This window comes from Gopherus flavomarginatus, chromosome 1 (assembly GCF_025201925.1).
Source record: "Gopherus flavomarginatus isolate rGopFla2 chromosome 1, rGopFla2.mat.asm, whole genome shotgun sequence".
Lineage (NCBI taxonomy): Eukaryota > Metazoa > Chordata > Testudines > Testudinidae > Gopherus > Gopherus flavomarginatus.
This window is the reverse complement of record NC_066617.1, coordinates 330,673,104-330,686,810: the sequence shown is the minus strand read 5'-3', so window position 1 is coordinate 330,686,810 and position 13,707 is coordinate 330,673,104.

The window sequence follows — 13,707 nt, the reverse complement described above, 5'->3', positions numbered from 1 at the left end:
GTTTTCATTTTCCAATGGTTCTGAGACAGGTTGAAATCTTAAATATAAAAATGAATCACTAAAATGCTGGGTACTGTAATCTGGCAGCTCCTGCAGATAATCCATTGCATCAGTATTGCACTCAGCTGTTCAAGCTTGCAAGCTTCTCTTCTGTTCCTTCACAGAGTCTGGGTGCTTAAGCAGTTAGTTGCACGAGGCTGACAAAATCTCAGCACTGTCTTGGCACTTGCTTTTTGGCATTGCCCATCACTACATTTTGTTCTCCTAGACTTTCATGACAAAACAAACATCTGGAGTGGGATTAATGGCTGCAAGACTCAAATGTCAATTTATGAAATATCGATCTCTCACAGCAGCATTTCTAATGTATCAAAACCTGGCCCAGACATTGAATTGGTTGGTAGCTGTGAGGTTAGTTGGGAGGGGAAAGGTTGTTTTATGGAGGCTATAGCATGGGATGGATATAAACTAGCCTACCTACTTGCATTTCTGAAATCTGTGAGAGTAGTTCTAGAATTCAATATTATCTGTGTTACAATAGCACCATGACATGAGGCCCCAATTAAGAGCAGGGCCCCACTGTGCTAGGTGCTGTACAAACACAGTGTGAGAGAGTCTCTGCCCCAAAAAGGTTGCAATCTAAGTAGAAAAGAAAGACCATCAGCGTTCTCCAAAGGAGCCTGCAAGTTTTGCTACTCCAACTCCCCTCCTTGGAAATATAGCAGTAGAATTGGTGCCACAGGTTCACTCTTTTTAAAAACTGTCTTCAACAAGAAAGATAAAGAAAATAATTCAGAAAGACTAGAACATGAGGGAAAGAATACATGCTAAGTATATACATATCCAAATCAGTGAGTCCAGGTTGTCTAGATTACAAGGGGAATTAACAAACAGCATTACTATACCGCTGACAATTATTTTTTGAAAAGTCTTGGAAACCAAGGGAGATATCAGAAAACTGGAAAAAGGCAAATGTATTATTCTTCAAAAAATAAAAGAAGAGTGAGCTTGGAAAAATGCAAGGTAATAAACCTGGAGTAGGGAAAATAATCCAAAACGTGGCCATTCAATGGGAAATTAAAAATGGAATGTAGTAATTTTCAAAAAGGGTGAGAAGCACAAGTGGAATATGCTCTATTGCCTTTACCCAGCTGAGTAAACACAGTGCCTCTTTCTGCACCAGCTGAAGAGTCTGTGTAATCTTGGCTTCTCCAATCAGAGTAAATTCCAGCAATGCATTCAGAGGTGACACAGGTGGCCTCCAGCAAAGTACCTTCTAAATGAAGAAATTAATTAGCTGTGTCAGAATAGATCAGTGTCATCACAGGATTCCTGCAGCTACATTACTGCAGTAAAATAAATAGCTGTTCTTTTTTTTTTTTAGTAAGACCTCACAATAAAAATCTAGCTGTGCCCAAATGATTACACCTGCAAGTGGGACAAATGTGGTGCCTAGGATTATATGTTCTTAGTTCAGTTACCTGTGCTGTCTCAGTCATGGTCACCCAATTCTCTCTCCTTGCTATCCCAACCCTTCACACATGTATGCATGCACAAAACACACACAGACACAGAGCTGCACATTGTTAGTCTAGTATCTCACTCCAATTCTCAGGGGAGAGAGATAGCTCAGTGGTTTGAGCATTGGCCTGCTAAACCCCGGGTTGTGAGCTCAACCCTTGAGGGAGTCATTTGGGGATTTAGTTGGGGATCAGTCCTGCTCACACATATTGGCAGTGCCAGCAGAGAGGCCAAAAACTGAATGGACAATTGAAACAGAGCTACTTTCTCCACTTCTAGATCAGGACTGAGCCATGTTGGAGGATGGTGTGAGGAAACCAGTCTTGTCACTAACTGTGTTGTATCTGTTCTTTGGATATTAGCATCTCTAGAATTATTAAATTTGTACATTTCCACTAAAAATATATGCATAGATATTTAAATGGTCATCTAGCAAGTGGGTTATATAAATTGCTGATAAGCCATTTGACAATTCCTGTGGTCTATGTTCTCATAAACCTCAGGTATCATTTTCAAAAATTACATAATCCTGGGTCCTGTTATTTTGAGACAATCAAACCCAAATGACCCATTCAAATTAACAGATTAGATGAATTGTTGATCTAATCTAATGGTAATTCCTGTTTTATTCTACAACCTCACAAAATATCAGGTATCTTTTAAAAAAAATTACATATCCCTTCTGCCTTTTACAACAATCAAACCCAAATGATCACATTTTCAAAGCTGGCTATCAAAATATACACACACCTGATGTGTTGCACAAATTCTGCATTTATGTACATAAATGGGTAATTGTATAGCTACCCATTTACACTCACAGATTCAAAGTTTTATGGATGCAGGAGGGGCAAGCATTTGAAAATTATGGCCAATTTCTTTAAAAAGCTCAAATTCTAGCTGGATAAATTGAATATTGTGGGGAATGCCCATTTTTTCTTTCCCTTCCATTCCCATTATAAGTACTTTCCTAAAGTTTAATGGGAAAAGGAAAATAAAAGTTTAAGACTAAAAAAAACCCCAAACTAATCTGTAGATATTGGAGGTTACAAAAAGAAAAAGCACAAGCAGAACCAATACTTAATTAATGTCCTTTAACTCCCTGTTGTAAGAGAAGTTTCACAGTCATTAACTGCCAATGCAGCTTTTGCTGCAGGGAGAGAGCAAAGGCTAAAGCTGAAGCGAAGTGTGTAAAAGTCAGGGTGCAAAAAAAGGTGAAAGATAGGAAACGCTTGAGTTCAAAACCAAATAAACAAAGCCAGATGAACTAGTCTAGAGAGGAGGAGTAGAGATCCTAAGACTATTTTTTTTACCATTGGCTAAATCTTGCTGACCTTACTTAGGCATTGCTCCCAATGAAGCCAAAAGAAGTTTTTTTCCTTAATACAGCACTGCAGATTTGTGGCTCATAATCCTACCCTTCCTGCTGAATGGCTCAGCTATAAATGATGTGACTGGTGTGACAGCAATAAACAACTATAGTAACTGGTATCTCAATTCAGTGAAGAGATGCTAACATGTTTGAGAGGTGTTTGATATTAAGAATTTGTAATGTTAGTTCTAGGTTCTTGACTCCTGTTGCCTTTTGGGGTAGGGGAGTTGGGCTTTGTTATTTTAGATAAGTTCTGGAAGTCTTTGGGTATGAGTGAACATAAAAACGACAATACTGGGTCAGACCAAAAGGTCCATCAAGCCCAGTATCCTGTCCTCTGACAATGGCCAATGGTGCCCCAAAGGGAATGAACAGACAGGTTATCATCAAGCTATCCATGCCCAGTCACCCAATCCCAGATTCTGGCAAACAGAAGCTAGGGACATCATTTCTGCCCATCCTGGCTAACAACCATTGAAGGACCCATCTTCCATGAATCTACCTGCCTCCCTTTTGAACCTCGTATTGGCCTTCACAACACCCTCTGGCAAGGAGTTCCAGAGGTTGACAGTACGTTGTATGAAAAAATACTTGCTTGCATTTGTTTTAAACCTGCTACCTATTAATTTCATTTAGTGGCCCCTTGTTCTTGTATTATGAGAAGGAGTAAATAACACTTCCTTATTTACTTTCTCTATACCACTCATGATTTTATAGACTTCTATCATATCCCTTAGTCGCCTCTTTTCCAGTGCCTTATAATTGTTATTATTACAATCATGTTTACCAGGGCTATGTCACCACTCACTAAATGAAAGAACACCAGTGCATATACACAAAGGGCCTGATCTAAAGTGGATTGAAGTCAATGAAAAGACTCCACTGGCCTGAGGATGAGACTCCTTTAGAACAGCCACCAAAACAAGAACATTGAAGTTGGTGGCTAGATAATAAACATGCAGTGATCTGATGCACTTGGGTATTGACACACCAGGTAATAACTAAAGGTGTGGCAATGTCACAGCTGGGATATGAGCAGTCTGACCTAGTGGTCAAAGCAGGAGTCAGGTTGGGTCAGAGTCCAAGACAGGCCTGAAGGCAAACCAAGAGTTGAGCATCAGGCAGGGTGAGGTTACCAGGAGACCAGAGACAGGAGACAAACTTGAAAGCAGAATCATAGATTGATAACCAGAGTCAGGATGGGTCAGGATACCAGGAAGCTACACCAGGGGAGCAGAATGGATCCCAGTTGCATGGACAACTTCCTCCTCCTATGGTGGGTTCATATAGCAGCTGTGGACCAACCAGAAGCCCCAGCATCCTGCCAATCAGGTACCAGGACTGGAGTCCCCTATCAGGTTTCAGCTTCTGCCATAGCAACTGTTGGCAGGTTGGTGCTTACTATCTCCCAAGAATCCTGTAGATCCAGCTTTGAGACCCTTGGTCCCTGGCAAGTGAGCTAACTCACCAAGCCACTGCCTCCTCTATTTTCAGAGACCTAAATCCCCAAGAAAGTCTAGTATTTATTTTGTTGGGGGATCAAGTTTCTACATTCTTTGGTGTAAATCAGTTTTCAAGGAGAGAAAAATCAAGTTTCTGCTTTGTATTTGGCTTCAGCTCAATGGGACGAAGTCGGAGGGCCCGGACAATCTCCATCTGAGGATATTAAAGGAACTGGCGTGTGAAATTGCGAGCCCGTTAGCGAGCATTTTTAAGGAATCGATAAACTCGGGGGTTGTGCCGTACGACTGGAGGATTGCTAATGTAGTTCCTATTTTTAAGAAAGGGAATAAAAGTGATCCGGGTAATTGTAGGCCTGTTAGCTTGACGTCTGTAGTATGTAAGGTCTTGGAAAAAATTTTAAGGGAGAAAGTAGTTAAGGACATAGAGGTCAATGGTAATTGGGACGAATTGCAACATGGATTTACTAAAGGTAGATCGTGTCAAACCAATCTGATCTCCTTCTTTGAGAAGGTGACAGATTACTTAGATAAAGGAAATGCGGTAGATATAATTTACCTAGATTTCAGTAAGGCGTTTGACACGGTTCCGCATCGGGAACTGTTAGTTAAATTGGAAAAGATGGGGATGAATATGAAAGTTGTAAGGTGGATAAGGAACTGGTTAAAGGGGAGACTCCAGCGGGTCGTATTGAAAGGTGAACTGTCAGGCTGGAAGGGGGTCACTAGTGGAGTCCCTCAATGATCGGTTTTAGGACCGATCTTATTTAACCTTTTTATTACTGACCTTGGCACAAAGAGCGGGAATGTGCTAATAAAGTTTGCGGATGACACAAAGCTGGGGGGTATTGCTAACACGGAGAAGGACAGGGATACTATTCAGGAAGATCTGGACCACCTTGTAAACTGGAGTAATAGAAATAGGATGAAATACAATAGTGAAAAGTGCAAGGTCATGCACTTAGGAATTAATAATAAGAATTTTAGATATACGTTGGGGACGCATCAGTTGGAAGCGACAGAGGAGAAAAAGGACCTTGGGGTATTGGTTGATAGCAGGATGACTATGAGTCGCCAATGTGATACGGCTGTTAAAAAAGCAAATGCGATTTTGGGATGCATCAGGCGGGGTATTTCCAGCAAGGATAAGGAGGTGTTAGTACCCTTATATAAGGCGTTGGTGAGACCCCATCTGGAATACTGTGTGCAGTTCTGGTGTCCCATGTTCAAGAAGGATGAATTCAAACTGGAACAGGTTCAGAGACGGGCTACTAGGATGATCCGAGGAATGGAAAAACTGCCTTATGAAAGGAGACTCAAAGAACTTGGCTTGTTGAGCCTGGCCAAAAGAAGGCTGCGGGGGGATATGCTTGCTCTATATAAATATATCAGGGGGGTTAACGTTAGGGAGGGAGAGGAATTATTTAAGTTTAGTACTAATGTAGGCACGAGGACGAATGGGTATAAACTGGATATTAGGAAGTTTAGACTTGAAATTAGATGAAGGTTTCTAACCATTAGGGGAGTGAAGTTCTGGAACAGCCTTCCGAGGGAAGTAGTAGGGGCAAAAGACTTTTCTGGCTTTAAGACAAAGCTTGATAAGTATATGGAGGGGATGTTATGATAGGATCGTTAATTTGGGCAATTGATCTTGGATTACCACCAGATAGGTCTGCTCAATGGTCTGCGGGGAGATGTTGGATGGGATGGGGACTGAGTTACTGCAGAGAATTCCTTTTTGGGTGCTGGCTGGTGAGTCTTGCCCACATGCTCAGGGTTTAGCTGATCACCATATTTGGGGTCGGGAAGGAATTTTCCTCCAGGGCGGATTGGCAGGGGCCCTGGAGGTTTTTCGCCTTCCCCTGCAGCGTGGAGCACGGGTCGCTTGCTGGTGGATTCTCTGCAGCTTGAGGTCTTCAAACCAATTTTGAGGATTTCAATAACTCAGTCCTGGGTTAGGGGTTGTTATAAAATTGGATGGGTGGGGTTCTGTGGCCTGCCTTGTGCAGGAGGTCAGACTAGATGATCATATTGGTCCCTTCTGACCTATGAGTCTATGAGTCTATAAGTCTATGTTAAGGCTTACTGTGGAGATGTGGAAGCATCTCCACGGTTAAGGTTGTGACTATCTCATGTTAGAAGCTGAATTTTCATTTCCACACACACCTCTTTAACCTCATCAATCCTGAATCAGTCTTCCTGAAGTTTCTTGTGTTCTCACTCAGAAGGGAAAATGTGAGGATGAATCCAACAATACCTATTTAAGATAACTTTTATTATTGTTGGCAATGTTGTTGCAGGCATGCTGGTCCCAGGATATTAGAGAGACAAGGTGAGTGAGGTAATATTTTTTATTGGACCAACTTCTGTTGTTGAAAGAGAAAAGCTTTTGAGCTTACACAGAGTTCTTCTTCAGGTCAGGAGAAAGTACTTAGAGACTTAGCTGTGACACTCTGAGTACCTTTCCCAGACCTGAAGAAGAGCTCTGTGTAAGCTTGAAAGCTTGTCTCTTTGAGCAACAGAAGTTGGTCCTATAAAAGTGTAACAGTCTGTACCCTTATGTTCACCACTTTTACAAGACTATAATACATTTTGTACAAAGTATGTCTTGTGAGGTATCATTTGAAAACTCATAATTTGCTGATCTTTATTGTCCTGGTAAAATATGTGTGACCACATTGTACGTAAAGTTACAAGATTCTACAGTATAACATTGCTCAGACATGTTCCTACTTTAGAAAAGCAAGCACAAACCAATTCCACAGAGACAAAAGAAAAACTGATGCCTCAGCCAGGTGTCAACATAATCAAATGGACTACCACCTGGTTAAGTGGCATTCTTTGGTAGGAAAAAGGGTGTAAGCAAAATCACAGAACTAGAAAAACAACATAAGAATAACAGCAGAATCTGCATCATGTATACTCATGAATCCACTGGGCTCTGGGTTTCCCCCTTAAAGTGAGATTAAGCATTAAGGTAGTCACCAACCTGAGGTCCTGTTGAGGTTCAGGTTTAATTCCCTTTCTATGTGCCTATTCCTTATTCATCTTTTCTGAGACCATATTTGATTAAGTCTTGACCTCTTGTCCACATCTGTCATTCCTGCTATCCATTTTGGTGGTTCTGTCACAAACATTTGCACAAACAGAAGATTCTCTGTACAATGTGGTTAAGGAAGTCTGGCTAAATAAAACCTTTGCAGTCAAGACAGTTTATCACAAGATATATATTGCTCAATCTTCTGATCCAAGGTTACTTACTACTGCTAACTTTTAGTAGACCTAATGTGGCCTTGTGTTAGCTATTACCACCATGAGGCCTCAAGCTAAATATTAAGCATCAGCCTCACTGTAATGTCCATCTTTACGTTTCTTTACTTATTCCTACTTGCATTATAGATTTAGTTTCATTTGCACTAATTTATCTCTTAACTCTTTCAACATATACATGATTATTTACCTGAGCTTATGTCATAGGTCAAAGGTCAACACTGGGTTGAATTCAGGTAGCTCATGGTCACTGCTTCTGGGCTCTCTTTTATTTACAGTTTTTCTTCAAATATTTTTTAATTGGATAAAGTTGAGCTCTATTGTTTAGTCATGATTGATTAGATAAGTCATTTGGTAGTGTTTCTGTTCTCTAAAGGGATCAGTACATCAGCCTTTCTAACATAAGCTTTTGCACATCCAAATTTAAATTCAGTTTCCATCCCTATTCTCACATGAGCCTTTGAAATTCCTTCTCACAAACATTTGTGCCAGGGAAGCTCAAACATCCAAGGTTTGTAAACCCAAAAGGGGTGTTTTTGCGGTCAAAGCAAATTCATTTAGCCTTTTGAACAGTCTCCAAACTTTAATATGCATCATTTAAGCAGATATTTAAAGCATTTTTCTCACATGCAGATGAGCCCACTGATACAAAGCAACAAAATAAAATAAACTCTCTCCTTCCTTTTACATATAACCAGCATACACTGGTAAACAAGACTGGTTCCTGCAAATGAAACCAATTAAGCATAAAAGTATTTAATTTGTACCATCCTATTATCGTAAACACTCTGAAGAAAATAAACTTTTATATGGCTCTCCTTCAAGGGATTTTATTTTGCAAATTATTTTTTTTAATTACATGCATGACCTCTGTTCAGAAAATGCCCTGTATTTTTCAATACCAAACCTACAGGAACAGGACAATTCTGATTGATTAAAGGCGTTTATACTAGAGTCCAGCCAGGATCTGTTATTTCACTAATCATAGACCACAGCAGGCCGTGCACTCTAGCAGTAAATACCACCTCAAGCTCCCACTGAGGAAATGACCCCCTACCCAGTAGACCTCAGATTGTACATTCTTAATAGTGCCCTATCAACTTTTATCTCTTTAGCTGCCTCACTAGCAAAGTTTTAGATATGAGGGGGAAAGCTTCTTTTTTTTTTTTTAAATCCATCTCATTTTGACTATTTTACAGAAAATGCTGCTTCAGCTCATGTTGGGCTTTTAGTTCACAGAGAGGCTTGTGACATTATCTGATTAAAATATGACCACGTAGATCATTGTTGCTACTATGGTTATATAATTGCAACAAATCTTGTACAAAGTGTGTCATGTAAGTTGGCTATGGAAAATTTATGATTTGCTGAATACTATTATACTATTTGTATGCATGCATTATTTTTGTATCTGAAGTTATGAATATTAACTACGTACCTGTATTCCAAATGTTTGCTCCCGTGGTAACAACCACAAGATATTTAGCCTGCACATGGTGAAGGGACTATTCAAATTAAATGGCCCATCAAGGAACACTTAACTAACAATGGACCATGGAAGACACCCATCAACACCGGATGAACTTTCATGTGAACATTCTAACTAGAGTATGGGTGATGGCCCCTATTGTGACTCAGCAGAGCATACAAGGGCATGTGACAAGACCATGTGACACTAAACTCCATCTTGTTGCCTGTATTTTACCACAAGCTGTGCAGAGGGCTGTTTTTGAAATAATGGGTTTCCACATGGCAGAAACTATAAAAGGCCCTGGAAGTATCTCCATTTTGCTCAAACGTCTGGACTATGAATTTATACTAATGGGAGCATTCTAACAAAGGGACTGAGGACCTTCCAATGATTTGGAAGCAACCAGAGATTTAAGAAGATGGTAGTTTATTTCATCACTGCTTTAAACTTAATTTAAGAACCTTGCAATTATTGTATGAATTTGGTTCTTTCAACCAATTTTTACTCTCACCTCTTTCTTTCTTTTTATAAACAAACTTTTAGCTATTAGATACTGAAGGATTGGCAACAGCGTGATTATTGGGTAGGATCTGACATATATTGACCTGGCTATAAGTCTGGTCCTTTGGGATCAGAAGAACCCTTTGTTTGATTAAATTGGTTTTAAATAACCACTCCTCATTAAGTCTAGTGTTTTTGGTGGTGATACAAGGACTGGAATACCCAAGGATGCTGCATTTCTGACTTCTTGTTAGCCAGTGTGGCGAGACAGAAGTTTACTTTTGTTGCTGGTTTGGTATATCTTAGAGAAGAATAACTAACAGTTTTGGGGTATGTCCACCCTATTTCTCAGCAGCTTGTCCTGAATTTGGTATTCTCAGTTGTGACCCACTGAGGCACTGTGACAAGCCTAAAAAAAACCAGCGTATAAACTAAGACTCCTAATCCTTAGCCATGTGGTACTATACTGGTGCATTATACAGTGGCCTGATCTGTAGTATTGATTAATACAGAGAAATGCACAGCTGACAGAGTGAGAAAAACTTGTTGAGGATGGTAACTGAAAGAAAATGGGCAGTTTCTAATACTGAAAGTGTGGGAATAATCAATGTTAGACACATACTTCCCCTATCCTCCCCTGCACCCCCCTGCACAAACTGGGGCGTATTGGAAGACTTATTAGAAATAATGACATATCTGAGGGGGGAGGGCGGTTTGGTTTGGTTAAATGCAATATGTTGTTTGAAATTTAGACTGTTTTCAGTTTAACAGACTCATTTCTCACTACAGTAGAAATCCACAGTTACAGACACCCAGGAAAGGAAGTTCTTCATAACTCTGAAATGTTTGTAACTCTGAACAAAACATTATAGTTCTTTCAAAAGTTTACAACTGAACATTGATTTAATACAGTTTTGGAACTTTACTATGCAGAAGAAAAATGCTGCTTTCCCTTTATTTTTTTAGTAGTTTACGTTTAACACAGTACTGGGCTGTATTTGTTTGGTTTTGGTTTTTCTCTGCTACTGCCAGAGTGCATGTCATAACTTTAGTCCCAGATTTGGACCTTAGCGTCCAAAATATGGGGGTTAGCATGAAAACCTCCAAGCTTAGTTACCAGCTTGGACTTGGTACTGCTGCCACCACCCAAAAAATTAGAGTGTTTTGGGGCACTCTGGTTCCCACAAAAACCTTCCCTGGGGACCCCAAGACCCAAATCCCTTGAGTCTCACAACAAAGAGAAATAATCCTTTTTCCCTTCCCCCCTCCAGGTGCTTCTGGAGAGATACACAGAAGCAACCTCCGTGAATCCAAGCAGAGGGAGTCCACCCTCTGTAATTCCAGTCCTGGAAACAAAAGCACTTTCCTCTTCACCCAGAGGGAATGCAAAATCAGGCTAGCAAATTCAACACACACAGATCTCCCCCTGATTTCTTCCTCCCACCAATTCCCTGGTGAGTACAGACTCAATTTCCCTGAAGTTTCCCAGTAAAGAAAACTTCAACAGGTCTTAAAAGAAAGCTTTATATAAGAAAGAAAGAAAAATACATGCAAATGGTCTCTCTGTATTAAGGTGACAAATACAGGGTCAATTGCTTAAAAGAAATATGAATAAGCAGCCTTATTCAAAAAGAATGCAAATCAAAGCACTCCAGCCACATGTAAATACAAAGGAAACAAACTCTTTGGTACTCACAACTTGGAAACAGAAGATTAGAAAGCAGAAACTACTTCTCCAAAGCTCAGAGAAAGCAGGCAGACAGAAAACAAAAGACTCAGACACAAACTTCCCTCCACCCAGGGTTGAAAAAATCCGGTTTCCTGATTGGTCCTCTGGTCAGGTGCTTCAGGTGAAAGAGACATTAACCCTTAGCTATCTGTTTATGACAGTGCATAATTCCAGTTCCAAATGAAGCGTGTGGTTGAGTGGTCAGTTCGTAACTCTGGTGTTTGTAACTCTGAGGTTCTACTGTACTTGATTGAAAGCAGGATCTAGGAATGGCCTGTGAGAGCAGGGAACAGCAGCAGTTCACACAGACACTGCTGCTCACAGCCAGGGTACCAGATACTGTTGAGAGAGCATCCTACTCAGCCAAGAAAAATCCCCCCCCCACCAGGGACCCACCCAAAGATGTCCCTGTCACCCTCCTGAGTCCCACAAAGTTGCTGAGAGGGCTGGCCAGTCAGTGTGTGCCTTGTTGCTGGGGGAGAAGGAGGCACTGGAGTCATGAAGGGTGTGGCTACACTGGAGGTGGATGTGTAGTTTCCAGCTCGGGTAGACAAACCTGTGCTAGCTCAGTCACAGCTACCACACTAAAAACAGAAATGTAGCCACTGCAGCATAAGCAGTAGGAGGGGAACTGCCTGAGTACAATCCTGTCCAAGGTATACTCTTTGGTGGCTAGTCTGTGCTGCTGCCTGCGCCACGCCAGCTACATTTCTGTGTTTAGCACACTAGCTCAGTCAGAGCTAGCATGGATAGGTCTACTCGAGGTAGAAATTACACCTCCAGCTCTGGTGTAGAGCAAGGAACAGAAGCTCATCTTCAGTGGAACCAATGCAGTTGCTGCACAAGGGGCTGGATGAGGGGAGCCATGCAGGGTATGTGTGCCCAGTGGTGAGCTGGAGCCGGTTCCCACCAGTTCGCGGGAACCGGTTGTCAAATTTACAAACCCTTTTAGAACTGGTTGTAAAGGGCTTTTAAATTTAACAAAAGCTCCAGCCGCTGCCTGCCTTGCCCCCAGCCCCAGCTCACCTGGCTCCAGCTCTGCCTCTGCCTCCTCCCCTGAAGGCTCCCCCTCGGGGCTTCCCTTGAATCAGCTGCTAGCGCGGGAAGCCTGGGAGGGCTGAGAAGGAAGCAGCGGCTTCCTGCAGGTGAGCTGGGGCAGGGGGTAGGAGGAGGGCTCTAGGCGCCACGCATCTGCGGGCGGCCCCAGCCCTGACTCCGGCCGGCCTGGCCAGTGGCTCCGGGCCGGCCCCCGGCTCCAACTTTGGGCCAGCCCCCGACTCCAGGCCGGCCCTAACTCTGGCCAGCTGGGCAGCGCAGATCCGGGACAGCCCTCAGCCCCAGGGTGGCCCTGGCCCTGACTCCAGCTGGCCGGGTGGCGCAGCTCCAGGCCAGCGCCCGGTCCTCGACTCTGGCCCGGCCCCCGACTCCGGCCTGGCCCCGACTCCAGCCCGGCCAGCTACCCCAGGCCAGCCCCTGGTCCCCGACTCCGGCATGGCCCCGACTCCAGCCCGGCTAGCGACCCCGGGCCGGCCCCTGGTCCCCGACTCTGGCCCGGCCCTCGACTCTGGCCTGGCCAGCAGCTCCGGGCTGGCCAGCGGCTCTGGGCTGGCCCCCGGTCCCGACTGTGGGCTGGCCCCTGATTTCAGGCTGGCCAGTGGCTCTGGCCCGGCCCCCAACTCCAGCCCGGAGCCTGTGGCTCCCAGCCCCGACTCTGGGTGGTGCAGCCACCATCTCCAGGCAGCACGGTAAGGGGGGCAGGAAGCAGGGAGGGGATGTTGGATAGAGGGTGGGGGGTGGATTAGGGTCGGGACTTGGGGCAGTCAGAGGGCAGGGAACAGGGTAATTGAATGGGGACAAGGGTCCCGGGGGGGCAGTCCGGAAGGACCAGGGGTTGGATGGGGCGGTGGGAGGCAGTCAGGGGCAGGGGTTCCAGGGGCAGTCGGGACAGAGAGCAGGGGTAGTTGGATGGGGTAGGGGTCCCGGGGGGCCATCAGGAATAAGAAGAGGGGTTGGATGGGGCAGCAGGGGACAGGGAAGGGGGGTGGATGGGGCAGGGGTCCTGGGGGTGGGGTATCAAAGGAACATGGGGGGTTGGATGGGGCAGGAGTCCTGGGGGGGCGGGGGGGCACGACCCCCTCATGGGGTGAGGAGGAGGGAACTGGTTGTTAATATTTTGGCAGCTCATCACTGTGTGTGCCCATTGTGGAGCAGCATGTGGGGGAACATGGATGTTCATGGCCAGGAATCTGCCTCTGGTGGGACTCTCCTGTCCCTCATGCAGCAGATGATGGCTATGTAAATGCTTCACATTGCTTACAAGAGCCACTGGGTTGAGACAGCTTGCACCAAGCTTCCTCCTCTCTTTGTCTCCCATGCATCTCGC